Genomic DNA, 13602 nt, shown 5'->3' with positions numbered 1-13602 from the left:
ATGTCACAGAGCTTATCAGCTGTTTTCTTCTAGAAGTGTTATGGCTTCATAGCTCAATCCATTTTGATTTGATTTTGTGTGTGTTATAATATAGTGGCTGAGTCTTACTCTTTTTCATGTGTTTGTCCAGTTTTCTCAGCACCATTTGTTGAAGAGATTGTCCTTACTGTGTTGCATATTCTTGGTTTCTTTGTCATAAGTTAATTGATATGTATGTTTGGATTTGTTTCTGGACTTATTTTCTCTGTTCCATTTATCTGTGTATCTGTTTTTATGCTAATACTATTTTGTTTTAATACTATAGCTTTGTAATATAGAGGAAGCACAGTGCCTCCAGCTTTGTTTTTTTTGGATTTCTTTGGCTATTCAGGGTCTTTTGTGTTTCCACACAAACTATAGGATTGTTTTTTTCTAGTTTTGTGAAAAATGCATTGAAATCTTGATAGAGATTGCATTAAATCTGGAATTTCCTTGGGTAGTACGAACATTTTAATAAATTTGTTTTTTCCAATCTTGTCTTTCTGTGTATTTGTGTCTTGTTCAGTTTCTTTCTCCAATGTTTTATTATTTTAAATGTACAGATCTTTCACCTCCCTGGTTAAGTTTATTCTCAGGTATTTTATTTTTTCTGATAGGATTGTTTTCTTGAATTTTCTTTCTGATACTTCATTATTAATGTATAGAAATACAGCCGTTTGTTTGACATAATTATTTTGTATCCTGCAACTATTATTTTTTTTTGGTAGAAACTTTATGGTTTTCTTTATATAATGTTCTCTGAAAATAATGATAGTCTTACTTCTCCCTTTATAATTTGGCTACCTTTTATTTCTTTTTCTTGCCTAATTGCTCTTTAGCTAGAATGTCCAACACTATGTGGAATAAAGATGCTGATCGTGGACATACTTACTTTGTTCCTGATGTTAGAGGAATAGCTTCTAGCTTTTCACCATGGAGTACAGGATTAACTGTTGGCTTGTCATATGTAGCCTTTTTTATATTGAGGAACATTCCCTTTATACCCACTTTGTTGAGAGTTTTTATCACAAATGAATGTTGACTTTTGCCTCTCTGTGTCTGTTGAAATCATCATATAATATTTATTTTTCATTTTGTTAATATTGTGTGTAACACTGAATGATTTGTAGATGTTAAATCATCTTTTCATCCTTGGAATAAATTCCAACTGATCATGGTGGGAATTTTTACATTTTTTCTTATATATTGTTGAATTCTCTTTGCTAATATTTTATTGAGAATTTTGAGTTATTGACTTGTAATTTTCTTACAGTGTCCTTGTTTGAAATCAAACATCAGGGTAATAATAGCCTCTTAAAATGAGTTTGGAAGAGTTCTTTTCTGTTGTTTTTTTGGCAGCATTTGAGAAGGATCAGTATTAATTCTTCTTTGAATGTTTGGTAGTGTTCACTAGTGAAGCCGCCTGGTCCTGGATTTTTGCGGGGGGGTTTTTGACTAGTGAATCTGTCTCCTTACTATTAATTGATATGCTAATATTTTTTTTTATTTCTTCCTAGTTAAGTCTTAGAAGGTTGGGTTTCCAGGAGTTCATTCATTTTTTCCCCTAGGTTGTCCAATTTGTTGGCTTGTAATTGTTCATAATAATCGCTTACAATCCATTATATTTCTTTGGTGGCACCTGTAACATCTCCTCCTTTATTTCTGATTTTATTTGCAGTCCCTCTTACCCTTTCAGTTTAGTTAGAGGCTTGTCAATTTTATTTATCTTTTCAAAGAACTGTTAGTTTTATTGATAATCTCTATTGTCTTTTTATTCTTTATTTCTGCTCTAATCTTTATTGCTTTCCTTCTACTAATGTTGGGGTTTGTTTGTTCTGCTTTTTCTAGTCCCTTGAGGTGTAAAGTTAAGTTGTTTGTATGAGACTTGTTTTGTGAGATAGGTATTTATTGTTATGAACTTCCCCCTTAAAACTGCTTTTTTTTTGCATCACCCAAATTTTGGTATGTTATATTTTCATTTTTGTTTGTCACAAGGTATTTTCTGATTTCTCTTTATTTCTTCTTTGATCGTTCATTGTCATGTTTTCAATTTCCACATTTTGTGAATTTTCCAGTTATTTTAATTATTTTCTAGTTTCATACTATTGTGGTTGGAAAAGATGCTAGATATGATTTCAGTGCTTTAAAATTTGTTAAGGATTTGACTTATTCTTTGACTAAAACTTAGAGGTGACGTGGACTTACCAAAAATAATGCTACTGCTGCTTCTGCTAAGTCACTTCAATTGTGTCCGACTCTGTGCGACCCCATAGACGGCAGCCCACAGGCTCCTCTGTCCCTGGGATTCTCCAGGCAAGAATACTGGAGTGGGTTGCCATTTCCTTCTCCAAAATAATTCTAGTTGTCTCTGCTGCTGCTGCTGCTGCTAAGTCGCTTCAACTGTGTCCGACTCTGTGCGACCCCATAGACGGCAGCCCACCAGGCTCCCCCGTCCCTGGGATTCTCCAAGCAAGAACACTGGAGTGGGTTGCCATTTCTTTCTACAATGTGTGAAAGTGAAAAGTGAAAGTGAAGTCGCTCAGTCGTGCCTGACCCTCAGCGACCCCATGGACTGCAGCCTTCCAGGCTCCTCTGTCCATTGGGTTTTTTCCAGGCAAGAATACTGGAGTGGGGTGCCATTGCCTTCTCTTCTAGTTGTCTCTAAACCCCTCAATTACAATATATTGCTTTCACTTCAGACATATTAATTAAAATAGTTTTCTTTCTTCTGTATCCATAGATATAAATTAAGACTTAGAATATTAAATGAAGTACAGGCTCAATAAATCTTGAAGATCCTTACTTGGCATCAGCATGAGACATATTTCTCTTTATTTAAAAAAAACCCTCCATCAGTCAAGAAAACAGACATGGACCATCAGAGATTTGCTAATATAATTGACTCTTCAGTGTTTTGTGTGTGTGTGTGTATGTTTAAACAAACTAAATTTTCATAGATTAGAATATTTAGTATAATTTTCTAGAGATAAGCAGAATACCCTATAGAACTGAGGAGAAGCATTTTAGTACTACTTTTGCAGGTAAGCAAGCAAACAATTTAAAAAATTACATAAAGCCAAAAGAACAGAAACTTACTAAATTTTTATACCTTTTTCCAGCTATTTTAAAGAAAAAGACCAAGGAAATGTATTAATATTTTAATAAAATTCTGCTTAATAATTCTAGTCACAAAAGCATATGCAAATACTCATTTTGCTGTCATTTTAAGTGAGCGTAGTTTTCTCTTACCTGGTAACATTCAGGAAACTATTTTGACACATATACCAAGGCGCTTTCTCTGGTAAGAAGTTGTATTTTTTGTTCCTGTTAACTTAAGAACTTTCTGATCTCAAGCTGACTGATTTTGTTTTTTAAGTAACAAAGTTAACACATTATCTTGTCAGAGGATTAGGAAAAATATGTCTATGCAGATACATGAAATCATCTAAACTATGATGTTTATCAAGGATATGGAAGCACTGGTGGGAGCTGGTTGAGTCCATTCTGAGTAATTGTCAGTAGAAATGAGTTTGGCCATTTTCTTTTTTAACTAGGAAATTTAACCAATATTGGTGAGTAAATATTGATACTGCATGTCTGCATTCATTAAAATGCAGAAGCTTCTCATTTTGAATTCTGTAGGTGTGGATTAGAAGAAGGAAAGGATTAGATGGAAATACCCTGCAGAATAAACAAACGTATTCATGGGATAGATAATTTCGATCTAAGTAGAGTTGCATTTGCACATGAATCCCTATATACTCTTAGTGGGCTTTGAGATGATATACCATTTGGGGAGAAGAGAATCCCTGGTTGACCGTGATGAGAAACAACATCAGTGAATACTTTGTTCATAAACAATTGTTTCATGCCATAATTTATATGATAACTTGTTAATTGATTATTTGCCCTTTAGATAGCTGTAATAATGAATGACCCATCCTTATTTTAACAGCCTTCATGAGTTTTTCTCTGGGTCTTAAAAATGATTTCTTTTCATATTAAAAACCATAGCATTAAAGTTGCTTTTTCAAATGTTGGTGTCCACCAGCACCAAATTTTATAGTATGTTGTTAATATTGTGTAGGCATGGGAGAAGGCAATGGCACCCCACTCCAGTACTGTTGCCTGGAAAATCCCATGGATGGAGGAGCCTGGTAGGCTGCAGTCCATGGGGTCGCTAAGAGTCGGACACGACTGAGCGACTTCACTTTCACTTTTCACTTTCATGCATTGGAGAAGGAAATGGCAACCCACTCCAGTGTTCTTGCCTGGAGAATCCCATGGACAGAGAAGCCTGGTAGGCTCCAGTCCATGGGGTTGCACAGAGTTGGACACGACTGAAGCGACTTAGCAGCAGCAACAGTATTGTGTAGGCATAGCTCCATTTATTTTAAGATATATTTGGAGATATAATGTATACTATGCATTTCTTTTTAGAGAAAAAAAGTACAGGTACCACCAAAAAATTGTTAGACAAATATCACTTATTCAGAAATTTCCTTGGATTGCATGAAAAAGAAAATGTGTAATGAGGAAAGCTATGTGTTTAGAATAGTATATTCTAAACCTAATGCTACCTTCAGAAGGGGTGGGACTGCAGAGGTGGCGGTGTCTTTCTCTATCAATAGGCCCAAAAGGAGATATTTTAATCTTTTTGTGCTGAACTCAGGTGACATGAGAGGAATAGTGTGGCTACTGTGTATGTGCTTGCTTGCTTACTTAACAGTCGTGCACTAGCTTGGGCCCTGGTAACAACCATGCTTCTCCATGCTGGATTTTACCTCTGCCTGTGCTACGTGGATAAGCATGTCAACTATTCAGAGTTTCCTCAGTTAAATTCACCAAACATTTATTGCAACTGTACCATGTGGAAGATATTGTTCTAGGCATTATAAGGGATACAACTGAAGTGATCTGAAAGGCATCAAAGAAGAGCTGTAATTAACTTCTGAATAAGGATGAGTTTAGGAGACACATGAATGCAGAATTCTTGGTTTCATTTTGGAACATTGATCCAATGTACTGAAATGGAGTTGGTAGGGGAATATGGTTGGGATAGGTTAAAAAGTTAAAATGGAAGATTGGTTCAAATTTATGGGAAACTTAATGCTCTTACCAACAGTTTGGGTCTTATGTCAGGTCAATAAGGAAGCATACTTTGGTTCTGACTAACAGGTGACCTCCATCCTCACTGCGTAAGTTCAGAGTATCATCTTTTCTTATGTGATGGCTTCAGTGTTTTTCCATCTACACCTCCTGTGTATTAACCCTCGATTTCATTCTAAGTACAGTGAAATGAGGGCTTCCTAGGTGGCGCAGTGGCAAAGAATCTGCCTGCCAGTGCAGGAAATGCAGGAGACATGGATTCTATCCCCACATCGGGAAGATTGCCCCTGGAGAAGGGAATGGCAACCCACTCTAATGTTCTTGCCTGGAAGAATCCATGGAAAGAGGAGTCTGGCAGGCTACAGTGCATGGAGTTGCAAAGAGTCAGACAAATGAGAGAGTGACTGAGTGTGCGCATGCACGTGCAGACACACACTCTGAAATGAAGGAACTTTCCCTTCGTATTGTGAAAAATCCGATACATGTTGTTTTACCTCTCAAGATAATTTAAGTAGATTTGCATTGCTTATAGGATAAATTCTAATCTCTGAGTATAGCCTACAGCATCATTTATGACTTCTCCTTTATTCCTTCCCTGGTTGTTGCTTCCACTTTCTACTTTGTCTTTCCAAATCTGTTTACTATGCTAATTCAGATATACCTGATCTTGCACAAATTATTCCTTTTGCCTAGAATACTTTCCCTTTCATTATGTTGCTTACTCAGGGAGTGTCTATAAAGACTTCAAACCAGCTTAGTAATCATCTTCTTTATGAGAACTGTGGCCTCCTCTCTTGCTCATCATGGTATTACTCATGATGAGTATTACATCATGGCATTACTGGGCTAGTGTTGTTTCATAAGCACCCTCTACTTGTTGGACCTGAAATACTGTTATTTGTTCAAATCTCTTTTCCCCATTATGTGGTCATTCTTGAGAACAGGAATTTTATGGTATTTTAACATTTTTCATTTTTTGGTTTGAGATTTTTCTTCTTGATATTATTTTTTGAGCAGTTCTGGGCTCAAATAGGTCCTCTTTAAATAAGTGACAAAGTATCACTGTAGACAGAGCCATGTTAATTGTCTCAATTACTGTCACTCTAGGTTCTAAACACACTTCTAAATGGAAAAAAAAAAAAAAAAAAAACCATTAACTTGCATAGTTTAGGGGGAAAAGAGCTTATCTAAAACAAACAAAAAAATCAGTGTAGAGATTAGTTCACTCTTTTGGAGGCTGTAGAATATTTTTATATCTTTTAGTTGAAAAGCATTTTACTCTGTTTATAGGAATTTTTAGAAAAATATACATTGAATCATTTTTATAGTCAGATGCCCACTTGTAGGTTTGCATCACCGTTTGTTTCCATCACAATTTAGGATCTTCTTCTACTACCTCATTTATAGAACTGGGACATCTGCTACTCTTGGACATTCAAGCTCATGTAAGAGCCAGCTGTAGCATACATTATTTATTTGAACAGCTGGTTGATTTGTAAGTTTGTAAAAATTCTTCCTCTAAAAGCATCAATGTATGATTTATTTATTTTGTATTTTCCTTTTTTGCTCAGTGACTTTCAATATATACAAGATTCTATGAACAGGATCTGGGTAATTAAAATAATAACAGTAAGAAATCTCTGAAACAGTGGCATCCATCCCTTAAATAAGGGAAAAGGGTACACTGGATAAACAAAAGAGATGGCATTATTTTATGTCCTGGGAGGCACTTATTAGTGTATCCAACTTATACATTGAAAAACTATTTTTGTTTATATAAGTACGTATGGGTAGGTCAGTCAGTAAAATTTATGCATATAAAAAAATGCATGACCTAGCAACAAGCAAAAGTTTAACAGATGAGCTTTAAAGATTTATTTTCTAATTGGTTCCTGCAAACTTTATCAAATTATTGAATTAAGTAGTAACTGAATTACTTTTAAATCCTAAGATTTCAATAATTAAAATTAGAGAAAAATATTTTTGAAACTTAATATATACTTTTTCTTCCTAAAATGGTAATGTCATTTTTCTTTGTTGTTGTAATAAAAGCATAAGGCTGATACTGTCAAAAACAAACTGATGTTACAGGGGACTATATACATATTTATCCTGTGTATTTTTTCAGAATGTTCACTGAAGCACAGAGGATGAAAAAAGACTTAAATACCACACAAAGAACACTTGAGAAGTCTTAGTGTGTTGTATGAATGCTTACTTATTTGTGACACATTCACTTGTATTCTTAATTAGCTGAAGCTTAGATCCTGAAACAGTAACTTTGATGGCTAATTTATGTTGATCACAACACTACATTATGGGTTATTTCATTACAATGAGTACCATATTTTATGAGTTTTGATGTTTTTAAACCGTGGATTTTTGATTGTATGTGAAAATTAGCATTAGTATTTTTTGTTCAGTGAATATGATGTTCAGTTCAGTTCAGTCACTCAGTTGTGTCTGACTCTTTGTGACCCCATGAATCGCAGCATGCCAGGCCTCCTTGTCCATCACCAGCTCCTGGAGTTCACTCAGACTCACGTCCATCGAGTCAATGATGCCATCCAGCCATCTCATCCTCTGTCGTCCCCTTCTCCTCCTGCCCACAATCCCTCCCAGCATCAGAGTCTTTTCCAATGAGTCAACTCTTTGCATGAGGTGGCCAAAGTACTGGAGTTTCAGCTTTAGCATCATTCCTTCCAAAGAACACCCAGGGCTGATCTCCTTCAGGATGGACTGGTTGGATCTCCTTGCAGTCCAAGGGACTCTCAAGAGTCTTCTCCAACACCACAGTTCAAAAGCATCAATTCTTCGGTGCTCAGCTTTCTTCACAGTCCAACTCTCACATCCATACATGACCACAGGAAAAACCATAGCCTTGACTAGACGGACCTTTGTTGGCAAAGTAATGTTTCTGCTTTTGAATATGCTATCTAGGTTGGTCATAACTTTCCTTCCAAGGAGTAAGCGTCTTTTAATTTCATGGCTGTAGTCATCATCTGCAGTGATTTTGGATTTCATTCTTTTAGAAGTTAGTATTAAAACAGGTGTTACTAGATAGGTTTACATTCAGTCAGCATGTTTCCTGTTTCCCAAAGAATCCAAGTACTACAGAGTGTGTCAACACTGGTCTCTCTTCTGATACAAATGCTCTTGTTCAGTATTATCATTGTCCCATAAAACAAGAATTGATTTAGATTTACATATGTACTTACCACTTTTCTCAGCTTAATATTTTTCTTGCATCTCCAACATTTCTTTTCCTCATTCCTGAAATGTCTGTGTCAAATATGTATGTATACTGTATCTTCCACATACTATTCTTGATGCCTTTTATTCTGCAAGTATTACAGGGTTTTCATTTGGATTTTTTTGATAGCTGTATCATCATTTATGAGGTAAGAACTGTGCAGACACAGTGTTTCTCAGAAAGTGTGGTTAATTAATTGTCAATGTTTTCCCATTTCAGCCTACTTATGTGTAGGTCACTATACAGTGGAGATCAGCTTCATTTACATAGCTGTCAGTGATATTCTGGCTTTAAATAGGATTCTCCTTGGTCTGTACCCTCTCGATCAAAATCATATTTCTTAATCCTTTGCTTTTCAACCTCAGTTTTGTTTGGGGGAGTAGGTTAGGTAATGAAAATGCAAAATGCAAAATGAAAATGTCTAGAGTTTAATTCTATCAAAATTCTTCATTTATATGGAGAATTCTTCATTTATTCTTCATTTTAATTCTTCATTTATATATCAACCTATTTTAGGCAATAAATGGCATCCTTCATTTGTTTTAAAATCATAAAACCTGATTCAGAATGTAACAGTATGACATATATTTGTATATTTTCCAGTATGAAAATTTTTGTTTCATTGAATATTCTCATTATTTTGTGATGGTGTGAAGCAGTGGAGGGGGAAAGTCCCTTACTTTACCATGTTCGTTGAAAGTCTCCAGACTGCAATTTTGTGAATAACCTCTGAGGCATCATAGTAGTATAGCTTCCACGATAAACTGCATTTTGATGTTTATCTCTCTACTCTGTCTTTTCCTATCTTCTAATCGTGGAGACTTTTGCATGTGAAATTCTTCATGATTATACTGGATTTTTCCCTCCAACGTCTTATCTCTCATTTGTCTCATCAACTTTCATAATTCTAACATCTCCTGTTTTCTGTACAATTGTCCATTCTATAGTCTAGTCATGATATTAATGTTCTGAAATATTGAAGATCGCATCCACTTATTTTTCTGTTTCTCAATTTAATCTGAACTCTTTTTCTCTCATGAGTGTCTTATTTCATTAATTTTTTTCATTATATGTCTTTCAGCAATCTGCCATTTCTGACTTTTCTGGTGACCTTATTTTCCTGACTTTACAGGGTTGATAGATGAGAATCACTTTGGTAGTAAACTTTTGCTTGGACTCCAAGGACCTGCTGTTCTGTAGGCTCAACACTGTTCCCACCCCCACCCCATACACACCTTTTCTTCGCCCAGACACCAGTGCTGCTATTCTGTTCACTTATTAAGGAATCAGAGCCTTCAAGCTAGCTTCTGTAGACCTGACTATCTTAAAGTCACCTCCAGGGACACCAGAAATACCCTTTTAAGCCCCTAATACATCCAGCTTCTTACATAATTTGCTGTTAAAACTGTGGCTAGATAGATACCAATCACCGTAGAGCAACTTTAATCATCAACAACTATCCTTGCTAGTCCAGATGGAAACTTTCTACCTTTTCTGAGTTCCAGGAGCACCTTAGAGATATTGGCATATTGATGATATGTTTTTGTCCATGTCTGGCTTTCTCTGTAGAGTCTAGTGTGGTTTGATTCCTGCAGTGGCAGTCAAGTGTGGCTATCGAACACTTGAAATATGATTAGTCTGAATTGATGTGCTGTATGTATAAAATGCATGCCAGATTTTCATGACCCAGTATGAATAAAAAATGTAAAATATCTTATTATTTTATTGTGAACCGTAACAGCTACAAACATGTTGCGACTTGTAGCACACATACACAAATGTTTGCAGAAATCTTTGCTATGTTAATATGAAATCAGTTCTGAAGTCACGTAGTTTCCAGAACAATATCCTGGTTAAAAGGAAACCTGGATCATCTGGCCTGTAGACTTACCATTTTTCCTTTCAGTTCTGTGTATTGAAAGGAAATACACAGAACAAGAAGCCTACTGAATCATCTTCCCAAGCTAGAGCTCACTTCTAGTTTTTCACGCCCCTCTGTGGTCTTGAGGTAGAGCTGTAATAAAGAGCAATAACTAGTTAAATCATGCCTTTGAGGCCTGAACTGTGCAGCTTCTTGTGTAATACGGATTAACTGAAACGCTGAGATTACTTAGGTAAATACGTGTTATCTGATAATGATCCATTCTGGTTGCTTTGTGTCACTTGAAGTCATGACTTTGGCTTATGATGCAGACTGCTGACGATCTGACATAGACTTGCTCTCAAATTGCCCTTGTGTCTTTCCAGTATAAAATGACCTTGCAGCACTTGATGGACTTTCCCCCCACCCCGCCTCTAAAGCTGGGAGCACAGCAGTGTCCACTTGAATGGCAAATTGTGATAAAGTAGCAGGAGCGAAATTGCATAGCATAATCACTGCAATTTTTTATTGAATTGAGCCCTTTGCTCTTTTTCTTGACAGAACAGTTTATTGAATGTGCGTGTGGAAAACAAAGAAAGGCAGTAAAGAAACGTATCATTTTTTTCTGCCTGAGAATAGAACAGAGAGAAAATGTGTCTGCTTTCAAAGTGCACTTCTTAAGTGGAAGAACATTTTCAGGTGCAAACAGACTCTTTAGAAATATTATAAAACTGTGCTGCTCAAGGGCAATTCAGTGACTGATGAGGTTTCTGTCTGGCAGCCCTATCAACTTGAACAATGGAAGTTTCTTGTGTCCTTTATTCCTGGGAAATAGAGAAATTCTACTGACTAATACAAATTTTTCATTAAAAGGTAGAAAGAAAATTTTAACAGATGGCTAATGTTTTATTTTGTACATTCAATAATAGAAGGTCTGTCAGCTGCAGGTTGAAGTTTTATAATGAACATGATTTAATGGAAAATCATTTCTTCAGAATTTCAGGTAGAAATTCACAATGGAAATTCCTAGTTTGACTCATAGGGTTATCGTGGGTCCATTTGACATATTTCAGAAGCTTCCTAGCACTCTTGAACTTAATAACCTTTGAAAATAAAATATTGAACTTGTTTATTTCACAGATTCTTCAGCACTCTTGAACTTAATAACCTTTGAAAATAAAATATTGAAATTGTTTAATTTCACAGGTTCTTCAGTTTAAAATGGAAACAATGGTGTTGTCACAAAATGTTTTGGTGAAATTTATTAATAAACTTAAAGCTTCAAATTCAGATACTGGATTTTATTATTTAGTTACTGCACATGCCAATGGGCTTCCCAGATGCCTCAGTGGTCAAGGATACACCTGCCAGTATAAGAGATGCAGGAGATGAGGGCTCTATCCCTGGGTCAGGAAGCTCACTTGGAGGAGGAAATAGCAACCTGCTCCAGTATGCTCGCCTGAAAAATTCCATGGACAAAGGAGCCTGGCAAGTTATAGTCCATGGGACCACAAGGAATTGAATGTGGCTGAGTGCACACACACACACACACACACACACACACACACAGCAATAGATGACTTTGATAGAATATTTTCATTGATGCTGTAATCTCAGCACATTCTAGTTATGAAGCGTAGGCTTTTGTCATATATTTTAAATATTCTTGAAAAAAGTAAAAAATTGAAGTGAATATCAAGGGTCTTGGGACTTTCACCCTTTTGTTAAGTTTTATTTACTCTTAATAGGATTTTTTGTTAAGAAAATTAGAAGCATACTTTGCAGTTAAAAAACCCTCTCATTTAATACTAAATGGGAATTTCCCTGGAGGCTTATATGATAAAAAATCCACTGCAATGCAGGAGACCTGGGTTCAATCCCTGGATCAAGAAGATCCCCTGGAGAAGAAAATGGCAGCTCATGCCAGTATTCTTGCCTGGAGAATCCCATGGAAAGAGGAGCCTGGTGGGCTACAGTCCATGGGGTCACAGAGTCAGACATGACTGAGTGACTAACATTTAATACTAAATACCATGATCATGATATTGTTTTTCTAAAAGTTACTCAGCAAGAATACCATGTTATTAAGTGTTTTGTTTCGGAATTCTTCCAAGGCAAGGAATATTATATTTAAAACTTGGAAATTTTTTAGTAAATATACAGTAGAGAAAAAGTCTTTATTTAGCAGAATGGCTCACAAAAGCTGGCAGATATTTTTTGTTCTCTGGGAATTCCCTGCTATCCATATGAACTTCCATTATTACTGAAAAATCTTAAATGCAAAGTTGGTGATGGACAGGGAGGCCTGGCATGCTGCGATTCATGGGGTCGCACAGAGTCGGACACAGCTGAGCGACTGAACTGAACTGAATAAGGTCTTACTTCAAAAAGTGTTGTACTTCCAGCAATAGTAGCGACTAAAACAACAAAGTTTAGTCACTCTTGAATATCCCTTAGCTGTTTTTCCCATTTATCTTATATTGGCTTTCCAGTGTACATATTTGCTAACTGAATGAAACAGTTTATTATTAAGCATTAGTGTAAAATTAAGAATTTAAGTGAATTTAAAATTTAAGAATTTTAAACAGCAGAAGATAAGAATTTCATTGCCGCCCCCCCTCCCCTCCCCCAGCTCCCCATCCCTCCATCAAAGGGCTTCCCTTATGGCTCAGCTGGTAAAGAATCCACCTGCAATGCAGGAGACCTGGTTTTGATCCCTGGGTTGGGAAGATCCCCTGGAGAAGGGAAAGGCTACCCACTTTGGTATACTGGCCTGGAGAATTCCGTGGACTGTATAGTCCATGGCTTTGCAAAGAGTCGGACATGGCTGAGCGACTTTCACTTTCACTTTCCCCATCAAAGTCTTTGGTTTTATACATTTATATGATTTCCACAATTTTATTTTTCAGTCTCGGAACTAATCTTACTTGGAGGTAGGAATACTATAATGAATTACACTCTTCAAGATGATCTCTTTTAGTACTCTGGGTGTTCAGTTCGGTTAAGTAACATGTATGTAGAAAAGACTTGAATGGTGTTCAAAAAGGAGTTGTGATAAAAAATAATGTTATACTTGTCTAACTGTTGATGTAATGATTCACAATGTATAAAGAAAACTTAAGATACTAAAGTATATTTTATTTGATTTAGCAATTCATATATCAGCTTTATTAGAAATTACAGTTTGTTTTCTGGACCCAGGTTTTATTAAGGTACATATTACACAAATAAAATGGAAAACACTTCTTCATGCAAAGTGTAAAAATGACCTAAATCTCTAAATGGCTTATTAAACAACAAAAATGTGAAATTAGTTTTATCATTTTAATGAGTACATGTAGCAATCGTCTTGTACCTGATT

This window comes from Bubalus bubalis, chromosome 8 (genome assembly GCF_019923935.1).
Source record: "Bubalus bubalis isolate 160015118507 breed Murrah chromosome 8, NDDB_SH_1, whole genome shotgun sequence".
NCBI classification, from domain to species: Eukaryota; Metazoa; Chordata; class Mammalia; order Artiodactyla; family Bovidae; genus Bubalus; species Bubalus bubalis.
This window is presented reverse-complemented; position numbering follows the sequence as displayed.